The sequence below is a fragment of the Mustelus asterias genome, chromosome 26 (genome assembly GCF_964213995.1).
Source record: "Mustelus asterias chromosome 26, sMusAst1.hap1.1, whole genome shotgun sequence".
NCBI classification, from domain to species: Eukaryota; Metazoa; Chordata; class Chondrichthyes; order Carcharhiniformes; family Triakidae; genus Mustelus; species Mustelus asterias.
The window spans coordinates 33792468-33807488 of NC_135826.1; positions in this window are offsets into that span (position 1 = coordinate 33792468).

Below are 15021 nucleotides of genomic sequence, written 5' to 3' on the forward strand. Positions count from 1 at the left end.
ATAATAGAACAAAGTGATATTGATAGATTAGATTAAAGAGAAAAATAGACAAATAGATTTCAGCAGAGGGGAATGTAAGGTTAACCGCTTTGGGCCAAAGGTGGATAGAAATAGTTGGTGGAATTTTCCAGCCCTGCCCACTGGTCCGGTCAATGTCAATCGGCTTTTGGCTGGCTTGCCGCACCGGCCATGCCAAGACCAGAAAATCCTGGGCAGTGTACTTTCTGAATGGTGATGAGACAGAATCAATGGGACTTCAAAGAGACTTTGGGCCCGATTTTACCATTTCGAGACTAAGTGCCAGGTGCGGGTGCCAAATAGATCCGAGCCCGGAGGCCGCGCTCCAGCGCGCCCATACGCTTTTTTCTGGTGCCGGTCCAGTGGGCGGGGCTTAGCGTCACCAGAACGATAGGAGCTCCGAACAGCGCCTGGGCGCGAAAAAAAAAGCAGAGAGAGTCTCTCTGCTGTTCATGCTCTGGTCGGGGGGGGGGGGGGGGGGGGTGGAGGGGAGGTGGTGTGATGTATCATCCCATGGGGGGGGGAGGGGGTGTGACTCTCATCCTCTGGCCGCAGACACAGTGGAACCCCCTGACCACAGGATGAGAGTCACACCCCCTCTTCCCCCCCCCGTGGGATGATACATCACACCCCCTCTCCCCCCCCCACCCCAGGAGATGATAAGTCACACCCCCTCCCCTCCTCCCACCCCCCCAAGAGGGCGATGTGGGCCCGCCACTCTCCTCATTCCCCCCCCCCCCCTCCTCATCCGCCCCCCACCAGAGTTCCAACTGGGCCTGCTCCCCCTCCTCCGGCAGACGCCAGTGGACCTGTGTGAAGCCCGGTCCCTTCAGCCGTGGCTCAAAGTCAGTTTTGAGCAACGTGCTGCAGGCTGTCGAAGGACTGAAGGTGAGCGGGAAGGATGGTGGAGGGAGACCACGATCAAGGTAGGTTAGGTGTGTGCTCTGACAGGGGCGCCTGCCTCGCAAAGGGGTCCGATCCCGGGGCGGGGGGGGGGGGGTCTGCTGGGGTGGTTAGCGGGGGGGGGGGTCCGGAAAGGGTGGGCCTCGGCAATTCCCCCGTTGAATAAAAGTCCAAATCGGACTTTTATACAGCAGGTCGCTTAATGCACGAATGCGAATTGGGCCGCACGGTGGTAGAGTGGAAATCGGCGGTAGAGTTGGGCGGGAGCTTCATTAAGTCGATTTAAATGCATGCAAATATATTTAAATCGTCGCGCCGGTCGATTCGAGCGCACATTGGAACCGCGCCAAAATCGGCTGTCGGTAAAGGCGCGATTTGCAAAGACTCTGGTGCGGATCGCGTTTTAGGCCCGACGCCCGACTTTACCGCGATTTCGCGCCCGAAAACCGGTGCAAAGTTTTGGTAAAATCGGGCCCTTTGGGTGCCCAGGTACATAGATCAGTAAAAGGTCATGAACAAGCACAGAAAATAGTCAAAAGGTCAAATGAAATACCACCCTTTATATCTAGATTACAGAAATACCAGTCGGTAGAAGTCATGCAAAACTATACAATGCCTTGTTGACTCGACTACAATAAGCAGTTCTTGGCACCACACCTTAGGAAGAAGATATTGGTCATGGATGGAGTGCAGAATACATTAGACAGGATGAGACCTGTACTCCAATGTTTAAAATACAGGAGAGATCACAAAACTGTGATCATATTCCCTGGAATCTAAAATGCTATGGGCAGATATGAATGAAGTTTTCAAGATATGAAGGGGAACAGATAAAATAGACAGAGTGAAAGAGTGTAGAATCTTCAGTTCTGGAGACTTAGTGCGGCGGTGGACAGGGAAGTCGGTGTGATTCCCGCTGGGTGGCAGGATGGGTGAATAACTTTGGTCTTCTGCTTTTCAGCTCAATAAATCTGCAAGGAGCTCGGCAGATTTTGTGGCAATGTGGGCAGAAAGTCACCCACCCCACTGTTAACTCATTGCTTCATATTTAAAGGAAGCAGGTCACACAGGCCAGGAGCTCTGCATTACTCCAGAGTCCTGGCAGCCACAGCTCGTACTGAAGAAGCTGGCAGATTTCTTCAGCCAGAGGGTGGTGAATCTGTGAAATTCATTGCCACAAAAGGTGGCAGAAGCCAGTTCATTGAGTATATTTAAGACAGAGATAGGTAGGTTCTTGATTGGTAAGGGGATCAAAGATTACGGGGAATAGGTGGGACATTAGGGTTGAGAAAATTATCAGCTATGATCGAATGGTGGAGCAGACTTGATGGGCTGAATGGCCTAATTCTGCCCCTATATCTTATGGTCTTACAGAGGTTCTGCTGCCTCTTGCTCCTCATAACCCTGTGCCAACCAATGACAGGCTGTCCATCTCCATTACAAAGGCAGGGCTTCCTGCAGCCTACACCATTGATTTCTCAATGGATCTGTGAACAGATTGAATGACATATTAAGTGAGCATATCCTTTACAGGCTTCCCTCCATCTCAAAGCCAGCAGGTAAGTGCTAAGCTCTTCACCTGGCCTCTGCCTCGACAGGGCAACTTCATTCCACCCCTTCCAACAGAAGGACATCCTGGAGGACCAAAGATTGGTGTTCCTCTTGTTCATAAATGAATGCATATGGAGACATTGACCAGCGTGATGAGAGCCATGTGAAGAAGCCTCGCACAGATACTTTTCCACTTGCCTCCGCCAGCCTTGCAACTACAGAGAGACCATTGCCTCAGCAGCATAGAAGACTAACCACATGATCCCTTGTCAGCAATAACCATTCACCAAGGATGATAGATGTTTGAATTCGGGAGCTGCCAGCCCGACACCAGCTGTACCCTTGGAGGTATCTATCTGCCCCCCCTCCCTCCCTTCACCCTTGCCGCTGATGGCAAAATGACACAGAATAAAGGGCAACTCCACACTTTTCTGGGATCTTGATGTTGTGAGACCCATGAGTAGGAACTAACTTGGTGCAACGTGGGCTTCACCATGGAGAGGAGCACACAAGTGAGCATTTTTGACATTAATTTCCCTCATAATTATTATGGTCTCCTTTTAGCCAGCCACTTGTTCTCACCTGGAACTCCGCCCACTTCGAAGATTCATATGTTCAGCGCAACTGTGTTGTCAAAACAAGCCTTGAGAAAAGGGTGTATAATTTTTCAGACACGCTCCATCACCTTCTGCCTTCCCCTGTCATCCATTAACTTCCACACACCACCATAGAAAGCATCCAATATCATCCTCTATTCTTTCTAACTGTTTCCTTTGAACTTCCCACCTTGTGTGGTCAAAGAACACTGTCTCCATATATATTCATGTATGAATGGGAGGAATGTACCTCTCTGGTCCTCCTGAAGCCTATAACAATCCAACTCCACAGACTTCCCTTCCTTCAGCGCTGACACCCGTTACAATTCCCATGTCCACTCTGACACTGTCCTCACCCATTATCTGATCCCCCCTCCTTGATTCACCCGATTGGACATTCACCTACCAAACTCTCATCTTGGACCTTCCACCTTACCATATTACACGTCCCCCTCTGATTGTGACTGTTCCCTCCCACTCACAAGGACCCTGAGTTATACCACTTGAAGTATGCCACCATCAACACCACCTTCAGTCAGAGGCAAAGATGAAGGGAAGGAGGGAGATAGATGCCCCCAAGGGACAAAGCTGGTGTAGGGCAGCCAACTTGTAACTCGAACCGTACATTGTCCTGGGTGAATGGTCATGGTTGACAACAGACCATGTGGTTAGTCTTCTATGCTGCTGAGGCAATGCTCTCTCGATATTCTAACATACACCCAAAGCTCCCATTCTCAGGTACTTCCCCATTTGCTATACACCCATCCCTCCCCTCGCCCTCCCCCCACTCCCCATACACTCTCCCACCTTCCCCAGACAGTCCCACCATCTCTCCCCTCACCATCCTATAACCCTGTATTCCTGCTGCTTGGGGAGTTTAGGACTGGAAGACATGGCCTGAAAGTTAGTGGTCACGGGCATTCGGCCTCTGATCTTCGGGTAAGCATTCTCCAAGGTGGCCTTCACGACACACGACAGCACAGAGTCGCTGAGCAGAGACTGATAGCCAAGTTCCACACACATGAGGACGGCCTCAACCGGGATCTTGGGTTCATGTCACACTATCTGTAACCCCCACGGCTTGCCTGGGCTTGCAAAATCTCACTAACTGTCCTGTCTGGAGACATCTCTTTAACCTGTGCTTAATGCTCTCTCCACTCACATTGACTGTATGTTTAAAACTTGATTACCTGCAAAGACTCGCATTCCAACCATTATTTTGTAAATTGAGCTTGTGTCCTTATATGCCCTGTTTGTGAACAGAACTCCCACTTACTTGACGAAGGAGCAGCGCTCCAAAAGCTAGTGGCTTTTGCTACCAAATAAACCTGTTGGACTTTAACCTGGTGTTGTGAGACTTCTTACTGTGTTTACCCCAGTCCAACGCCGGCATCTCCACATCCTGAAAGTTAGAGCCAGATTTCTCAGGAATGGAACTTGAGGTGGAATATTTTTTGAGGTGTCAGGAGTCTTGCCTGCTGACTGGAGAGCAAACGAGTGACCTACAATTGCCTCTTTTGGAAAGGGCAGCCAAGCCACATGCTTATCAGGCAGCAGCAAGGCCAGCAATGGAGCCCTGCCCCAGAATTAAGACAATTGGGTAGAGTCTTGCTTACCTTGAGCTTCTGGGCAATCAGAGGCCAGCAACTGTTGTGCTCTGCATCATTGGGAGATTATGTCTGTTGTCGGAAGGACAGGCAGTTGAGTCCCAGTTAAGTAATATGGAGGGGTGTTTCACAGAGTAATGGTCACATGGAGAGGGGTACAGTGGAATTGACAACAAGGGCAAGGTGGTAGTTCTAAGTGTCAGCCAACCCCAACACATCCCCTCCCCATGTAGACCTGACCCCACACTCACATTGACAAACAGGCCACACCTACTTCTAATAACTGGCTGCGAAGATTCTAGGTCACGAGGCAATCAGGGGAAAAGCTGCGTCAGTTGCGACGAGTGGCTTATGCAGTTTGAAGCCACCACGCAGCTGTCTAGCTAGGGTAATGTTAGGTATATACCCAAGTCTCTCTCAAAGGCAACATTTTTGGATAAGATTCCACCTGTAGTTTTAATTCTGTCGAATCTCAGCCAAGGCTAGTTTGATGTCATGAGAAAGGCTTTATTGGAAAGCAAAGGAAGAGCCACGCTCACAGCTTAAAGCGAGCTAGTCTTTACTGGGGGACCTACAACAATGTTCCAGGTTAGAGCAACAGAGTTTAAAACTCCCACTGCTCACTTCCCATTGAATGAATCTCCACTCGCTGAAGAACGGAGATCTTACTCCACAAAGTCCAAGGGAAGATCCATCGAAGTTCCCCCATGTCCGTCATAACAGATATCAAAGCAAGCTCTCAGTATACACAATGGCTTTGGCATCTCCTTGTCAAAATCAAATTGGCATTCAGGTTTGTCAGGTCTACAGTTTTCCGAAGTAAACAGCATTTAAGCTAATTTTGAACTCTGTTTTTTCTCTTTTCCATTTCTAATCAGCTGATTGGGTGACTTTATGCCGTTTCTCCTCTATCACCTTTTTTTATGTTCATCTTACAAAGTTTCTGTACTGGAATCTTCCTTCCCTTATGTTTTCAAAGGAAGAAGATGACTAATGGATGGATGCTAAGGAAGTCTATTGGACTATTATATAAGTGGTAAAAAATTGCAGCATGCTGCTGTGCAGAGGGACCTGGGTGTCCTTGTGCAAGAATCACATGGAGTTGGTTTGCAGGTGCAGCAGGTAATTAAGAAGGCAAATGGAATTTTGTCCTTCATTGCTAGAGGGATGGAGTTTAAAAACAGCAAGATTATGTTGCAACTGTATAAGCTGCTGGTGAGGCCACACCTGGAATACTATGTACAGTTTTGGTCTCCTTACTTGAGAAAGGATATACTGGCACTGGAGGGGGTGCAGAGGAGATTCACTAGGTTGATTCTGGAGTTGAGAGGGTTGGCTTATGAGGACAGACTGAGTAGACTGGGGCTATACTCATTGGAATTCAGAAGAATGAGGGGAGATCTTATAGAAGCACATAACGTTATGAAGGGAATAGATAAGACAGAAGCAGGAAAGTTGTTTCCACTGGCGGGTAAAACTAGAACTAGGGGGCATGGCCTCAAAATAAGGGGGAGCAGATTTAGGACTGAGTTGAGGAGGAACTTTTTCACACAATGGGTTGTGAATCTGTGGAATTCCCTGCCCAGTGAAGCAGTTGAGGCTACCTCATTGAATGTTTTTAAGGCAAGGATAGATAAATGTTTGAACAGTAAAGGAATTAAGGGTCATGGTGAGCGGGCGGGTAAGTGGAGCTGAGTCCACAAAAAAATCAGCCATGATCTTATTGAATGGCGGAGCAGGCTCAAGAAGCCAGATAGAGTCATAGAGTCATAGAGGTTTACAACATGGAAACAGGCCCTTTGGCCAAACTTGTCTATGCCGCCCTTTTTTTTTAAACCTCTAAGCTCATCCCAATTGCCCGCATTTGGCCCATATCCCTCTATACCCATCGTACCCATGTAACTATCTAAATGCTTATTAAAAGACAAAATTGTACCCGCTTATACTACTACCTCTGGCAGCTTGTTCCAGACACTCACCATCCTCTGTGTGAAAAAATTGCCCCTCTGGACACTTTTGTATCTCTACCGTCACCTTAAACCTGTGCCCTCTAGTTTTAGACTCCCCAATCTTTGGGAAAAGATATTGACTATCTACCTTATCTATGTCCCTCATTATTTTATAGACCTCTGTAAGGTCACCCCTCAGCCTCCTACACTCCAGAGAAAAAAGTCCCAGTCTATCCAGCCTCTCCTTATAACTCAAACCATCAAGTCCCGGTAACATCCGAGTAAATGTTTTCTGCACTCTTTCTAGTTTAATAATATCCTTTCTATAATAGGGTGACCAGAATTGCACACAGTATTCCAAATGTGGCCTTACCAATGTCTTGTACAACTTCAAAAAGACATCTCTGCTCCTGTATTCAATGTTCTGACCGAAGAAACCAAGCATGCTGAATGCCTTCTTCACCACTCTGTCCACCTGTGACACCACTTTCACGGAGCAATGAACATGTACCCCTAGACCTCTTTGTTCTATAACTCTCCCCAACGCCCTACCATTAGCTGAGTAAGTCCTGCCCTGGTTCAATCTACCAAAATGCATCACCTCGCATTTGTCTAAATTAAACTCCAACTGCCATTTGTCAGCCCACTGGCCCAATTGATCAAGATCCCATTGCAATCGGAGGTAACTTTCTTCACTGTCCACTATGCTACCAATCTTGACCTACTCCTGCTCCTAGTTCTTATGTTCTAAGTCAGGTTTCATCAAACGTCAATGTCCTACACTCACATTGACAAACAGGGCCACACCTACTTCTCAATAACCTGGATGCGGAAATTCTAGGTGACTTGGCAATCAGGTGAAAAGCTGTGTCAGTTTCTACCAGTGGCTTATACAGCTCAAAGTCACCATGCAGCTGGTCTAGTTGGGGTAATATTTGGTGCATACCCAACATCAACATCAACAATATCTCAACATCAACATTTACAAGTTACACGTAAAAGGCCAAGAATGGAGATAATAGGCAGGTACACTATTTGACAGGATGTGGTTAGTGCTGTCCCACAAGCATCTGAAATGGAACCTCAGCTATTTAGCTAATTTATTAATAACCCAGATGACGAAAGAGAAAGCCACATATCCAATCATGCTAACAGCACAAAGCCAGGTGGCTTTGAAAACAATGTAAATGGAAGCATAATATTACCAAGAGGTAATGAAAGATAAGGTCAAAGATAAAAATTGGCAAATGGATAGCAAGCTAGGGGAATAGAAGGTCACCCACTTCGGACCTAACATAGAGAGAAACTGTGCACACGATTTTCCAGCTCCACGCGCATTCGGAATATTCTGTTGCACAAAAATTATTGGACATTTGTCTGGCTTGCTACCTCCACCATTCCAGGGTCAAAAACTCTCGGCCAGTGTACTTCTGAATGGTGAGGAGACAGAATCAAAGGGCCTTCAAAGAGACTTTGCGTCCCCAGGCACATAGATCAGTAAAAGGTCATGAACAAGCACAGAAAACACTCAAAAAGGCAAATGAATCACCAACCGTCATATCTATACAGAAATACCGTCACTAGAATAATGCCATACCAATACAATGCCTGGTTAGACTACACCTCGTCTATGATAAGCAGTTCTAGGCACCACACCTTAGGAAGGAAATATTGGCCACGGAGAAAGTGCAGAATACATTAAGCAGGGTAACACCTGTACTCCAAGTTTAAAATTACAGGAGAGATCACAAAACTGTGATCATGTTCTCTGGAATTTAAAATGCTAAGGGGACACATGAATGAAGTTTCAAGATGTAAAGGAGAACCGATGAAGTAAATAGAGAGAAAGAGTGTTGAACTGTCCGTACTGGAGACTGAGTGCAATGGTGGATGGGAAAGTCGATGTGATTCCCCCTGGGTGGTGGGATGGGTGAACTCGTGCGGCATTCTGCTTTTCAGCTCAATAAACCTGTGAAACATTTGTCACATTCATCACAAGAGCAATATTAGCTCATGTGCAAAAAGAAATGTCCACACCCATTCTCAGATTGAGATTTTACACGGATAATAACTATCATAATTGAACTTTGTGGGAGGCATGATGGAGTATGATTCCTGAATCTTCTTATATTGGCCTGAGAGGAACTAACAATGTTGTAAATTCCAACTGTGTCAATTGAAACTTTCTGAAACGTTAGTTTTTGAACACTGACTACAGTCAGATTCTGTAGCTGCATAATGCGATGAGCAATAATTAGAAGCTGTAGGGTCCATTCATTCCTTTGAATAGACGTAGATGGCACTAGTATGATGAATTTCTTTTATTGAACAGAACTTAAAATTAAATCATTATAAAAGCGAACAGAAAGAGAAAAAAAACTAGAGAGAGAGAGAAAGAGAGACTGGCTTCTTCTTCCAGTCCTATACTGATCAAAACAGAACTCGAAAACAGACTGCCAGCTGAACACACAGTTCACACATAATATATCAATCTTTATCTCGTGGCCTCGCAAATGTTGTTGGTGAAAAACTCTGTTTGGCTTATAAAAAGGCTGTTTTTGCTTGCATTGTACTTTCAAAAAATGCAGTTAATGTTCTAGCTAACCCAGCATGCCTTCTGAGATTTAGAATGTAGTCGAGTTAAGTTTTTTTTTAAGCTCAGCATTTAAATGTAATTGCATAGGCAGAACTATCTTAAAATGAAGTCTTTGTATAAATGAAGCAAACCACACACAGGCTGAACAGAAACCATGCTGAAAAGAACACAAATCATCCATTTTGGTTATAATTGTGTATTCATATATTGTGAAAGATGACAACCTGAAAGTGTTGTATTAGACGGACTTTAACATCTTATGGATATATTTTGCATCATCTCTGAAAGTTCAGCTTTTCTGGTGATGTAACAATTGATTCGAATCACCTTGCCCATAGGTATGTAATTGGCAGCAGCTATTAGTTTCCAAGTGACGAGGCATTTGTTTTCTGTAGATTTCCTCCTGTAAACTGGTGATACCGGAGGGTAAATTTATTACATTGATTGCGTCTGAGTAATGGGCATAAAGTTGATGTGATGAATGGGAAAAAGGACAGCACTCTGTTACTCTTGATAACTGGCCATTCAGTTCCATGTTCAATGTATTACTTGTGTTGTGTAAAGTTACCAGAAGTGCCCATCACCTTGCAGTGAATAATATTCACATTAAGCGACAAAGACCGAACCAAATTCTTAGCATTTGGAATGGCTCTGGCATCGCCTTGTCCAAATCAAAATGGCATCCATGTTTGTCAATGTACACTTTACAGAAATAAACAGTTCTTAAGCTAATTTTGACTCTTTTCTTACAACTTTTCTGTTTCTAATTAGTTGATCGGGCGACCTAATGCCATTTCCCTGACACCATCTTTTTTTGTTATGTTCATAATATGGCGTTTCTATACTGGAATCTTCCTTCCCTTATGTTTTCAAAGGCAGAAGATAACTAATGGATGGATGCCAAGGAAATCAGGTTTCATCAAACGCTAACTGTTCCCAGCTGTCAATGTCCTACACTCACATTGACAAACAGGGCCACACCTGCTTCTAAATAACTGGCTGCAGGGATTCTGGGTCACTTGACAATCAGGTGAAAAGCTGCGTCAGCTTCTACCAGTGGCTTATACAGCTCAAAGTCACCATGCAGCTGGTCTAGCTGGGGTAATGTTTGGTGCATACCCAAGTCTCTCTTAACGTCAACATTTACAAGTTACACGTAAAAGGTCAAGAATGGGGATAATAGGCAGGTACGCTATTTGGCAGGATGTGGCTAGTGCTGTCCCACAAGCATCTGAAATGGAACCTCAGCTATTTGCCTAATTTATTTTAATAACCCAGATGACGAAACAGAAAGCCACATATCCAAACATACTAATAACACAAAGACAGGTGGCATTGAAGGCAGTGTAGATGGAAGCATAACATTATCAAGGGGTATTGATAGATTAGATCAAAGATAAAAAATGGTAAATGGATAGAAATGCAGGGGAATGGAAGGTCACCCACTTCAGACTTACCATAGATAGCAGCTGTGCACAGGATTTTCCATCCCCATGCGCCATTGTGTTTTCCTGGTCACCTCCAAATTATTGGGCATTTGTCTGGCTCGCCACATCTTCCCAAAAAAAATGTGCATGAAAATGTGAAAGGAACAAACATGTTGGGTTATGGATTAAAAATATCCCATTGGTTCTAGAAGACAATGTGCACAATTTTGCTGTCAGCCATGAAGATTTGCCATGTTTATGAGTCCCAACCCAGCTTCAGAAGGTAGTATTCTTCATTACACATCCAGGAGTCATAGAAACATACAATTTCTACAGTGCAGAGAGAGGCCACCCAACATATTGAGTCTGCACCAACTCTCCAAAAAAGCATCCCATCCAGGCCCACCATTCCACTCTATCCCCATAACACCATACATTTACCGTGGCTAATCCACCAAATCTACACATCGTAGGACACTAAGGGGCAATTTAGCATGGCTAATCCACCTAACCTGCACATCTTTAGACTGTGAAAGGAAACCGGAGCACCCGGAGGAAACCCACGCAGACACAGGGAGAATGTGCAGACTCCACACAGTCATCCAAGGTCGGAATTAAACCCAGGTGTGAGGCAGTAGTGCTAACCACTGTGCCACCAGTCAATCAGCTGTCATCTTAATTCTTGGAGTTCCAATGGTTAATCATTTGCTAAAGTACGTCAGCACTAAGTGGGTGAGCCTCTTTATTCAGCTGACAGCACGATAGTTTTGGGAAGTCCTACCAACCCAAATTCATGAATCCGTTAAAGTCCTCAAGCCACAACAAATAGTGACATTTGAAACACATGATCCATGTATTTGCAATATGGCATGAAACAAGTTACCTGTTTCACAAATGGATTGAACACTTGGAAAACGTAAGATTAAATAGTGGGCGGAAATCTCCGGTCTCCTGCGCCCCACCACCACTGCCAGTGAGACTGGAGGATATGGCACTCAGCCAAAACTCCATTCACAGCAGCAGGACTGGAGAATCCCAGTCATGGATGAGGTCGGAGAATTCCAGCTTGTGTTTCCAGTTGCTGTACTGGATCTAACAGCGCAAAGCAAGTGAAATTGGGCAAACCAACACATTAGATAACAGAATATAAGGTCAAATTCTGTCAAGTGTAAATTGAGTTTTACATTTGTTCATGCTGGTTTACAAATCACTGCACATTGAGCCTTTCCCAGTTCTCTCCCTCCCCTCTGCAAAGTTGGCCATGGCCACAGGCCAAGACAATGAACATGGAGAATCTCTAATAGTTGTGGCCATTGATAGCCTTTTGATAGGGCTCTTCAAATTAAGCTAGGTTTTTTAGATACACAGGAAGAGGTGGGCATGTTTTAAAAGTTTTACATATTTAACTTATTTAAAAACTGGCCTGTGTACAAAAATGAAATGAGTAAATGGTTTAGTGTAATTTTCAGAGATTTAAAATCAGGTTATTCACAGTTGGAGAACTATTACTCTTCCCAAAAATTATTTTAATTTGTTATATACTTACTTCATTAGAACCACTACAGTGCAGAAAAGACCATTCAGCCCATCAAGCCTGCACTGCCAACAATCCCACCCAGATTCTATCCCCATAACCCCACGTAATTACCCTGCTAATCCCCTGACACTAGGGGGCAATTTAGCATGGCCAATCAACCTAACACGGACAGACACGGGGATAACATGCAAACTCCAAACAGACAATCACCCAAAGCTGGAATTGAACCTGGGTCCCTGGCACTGTGAGACAGCAGTGCTAACCACTATGTCACCCTTAATAAAACTGCACCAAATTACCATTCTTAAATAAGTAGATGACCTTCAAAGTACAAACCAATTGCACTAATTCATGGAGGATTTTATATTTGTGATTATGAAAATTATTTTGACCCATAACCTTATTTTGGTAAAACAATGTGATTTCAACTGCAGTTTGCAACATGTTTGCCAATTACAAGTGAAGTTGAAATTCTACGCCTGCATTTGTTATTCTTCCTGAAGTACTGACGCAAAATAGCATAGATTTCTACTGAAAGGTCACAGCCGATATTTAAACAATGCTGTACTGCACATTGTGTTCTAAACCTTACGAGCTTGATAATAAAACTAGAGTAAGATTTTCCAGCTTTACCCGCATTAGATTGGGCGAATCCGCCAATGATCAATGGGCGGAATTTTCCCGTCTGGCCCGCCATGGAAATCGTAGCGGGTGGGGGGAGCGGACCATGGAAAGGTCCACTGACCTCAGGTGGGATTTTCCGGTCTTGGAATGAGCGTGGCCGGAAAGTCCAGCCAATGGATTTTTGGCTGAGCTGCTGAATATCCTGTGATGGGGTCCCACCATGAAAGGGTTGGTAGCTTGGGATTAAGATTGTTGTTAAAGTGTTTTTCTCATTTCTATAATATATCAGTTCTACTGAAATAGACAAGAGGTTGCATAGATAATCCAGGTGACTCCCACTATATATTAAGATATACTTGGTCCCAAACTAAGGTGCAAATATTCAGGATCAGCTTATGGGGGCAGACTGAGAATCATCATAGAATCCCTACAGTGCAGAAGGAGGCCATTCAGCCCATCGAGTCTGCACTCACCACAATCCCACCCAGACTCTATCCCCAGGACCCCACTTATTTAGTGTGCTAATCCCACTGACACGAAGAGGCAATTTAGCACAGCCAATCAACCTAACCTGCACATCTTTGGACTGTGGGAGGAAACTGGAGTACCTGGTGGAAACCCATGCAGACACGGGGAGAACATGCAGAGTCCGCATAGACAGTGTCCCGAGGCCGGAATTGAACCCGAGTCCCTGGCGCTGTGAGGCAGCAGTGCTAACCACTGTGCCACCGTGCTGGTAATAGCAATCAATATAATGGAGTTTGGCTGACGATGAGGACTTTCTGCATCAAGATTTCTTGTTTCTGAGCTTCAGAGGCAACAAAATATATCTTCATCATAGACATGCTTAGTCTTATCAGGCACAGATGAATGTTCCTGATGGACTTGAAACCCCATCTGAGGTCCTTGAAGCTGAACAGAGCAAAAATATTTTGGCGAGGCTTTATGTTACCATTTGGTAAAAGGGTCTCTTAGGCCAGTGGCTTTCAAACTTTTTTTCTGCAAACCAACTCTTACAAAATGGCTGCCTCTCATGACTCACTGACCAGGCAAGCTGCAGTACTGCTGCGACCGTCGCAATCTGGATGGGGTTTTCTGTACATTTAAAAATACACCTTCATACCTTTCCCTTTCATAAAATGCACATAAAATGAATTGTGCCAGACAATACTAAGCTTTTCCTCTTCATGTTGGCTATGTCATTATCTGAGTTGAGACATCCTCATTGTCATACTGCTTTCTACAAGATGCGCGCTATAAACAGAACATCCTGATTTTCTTTTGAAAAGGACCACAAAACATCCTGTGTCTTTTTTATAAACAGGATAGCCGGTGGCCCATTTTCAGCATTCCTACGACCCACTCACACGACAGACACATTCCCACCTTCTCCTCTATCTCAGCATCCAAAGCAGGCCACCAGAAATAGCATCACACTATCTTCCCCATTCTCACAATACCACGATGGCCTTTGTGTAATTGATTCAATATATGTTTTCTTAACTGTGATGGAATGATAACCCTCATTCCAAATTTGCAGTGTTCAGCCAATCTTTTCAGTGTTGCTACAAACTGTGTAATTGATTGCCCTTCTTCTTGGTTGTCCTTATGAAACCTAATATTTCTGCGATGACTAGAGGTCTCAGTGAATAGTGGCCCGACAAAAGCTCCACCATTTCTTTGTATGTTTTTGTGCCTGGCTGTTGCAACTGTACCAGATTCCTAAGGAGGTTAAATGTTCCCCCCCCCCCCCACCTCCTCCCCCCCCGCCCCCCCCCCCCCCCCCCCCCCCATCCATTATGCTCAAGGAATATTTTATATCTGCTGCTATCTTGTTAACTTGAACAAAATAGTCAAATTATTCTACATTTGAGCACCTTCACTCTGTATTTTCATCAGTCTCTCGGCGCAAAAACTCCTAACATTTTTCTTTATGGAGGGACTTGTACGTGCAGGATATTGTCATCAATTTTTAGCACTACCTTTCTCGCAAAACAAGGCACAAACCTGAGCTCAGCCTGTTTTCTTAATGTTTTACAACACTCTCCGCTCTGCATTAGTTGTTGTAGAGTAACTGCTACTCTTGACTCCTGAGTTATTTTCTGCAAAGTTATTTTCTTCAAACTATCAAGTGTTTTTTTTATTCCTCTGGGTGACTGCGACCATTGTTCGACTCCCTCATTGTCAGTTTTTGTGTGGTGATGATATTTATT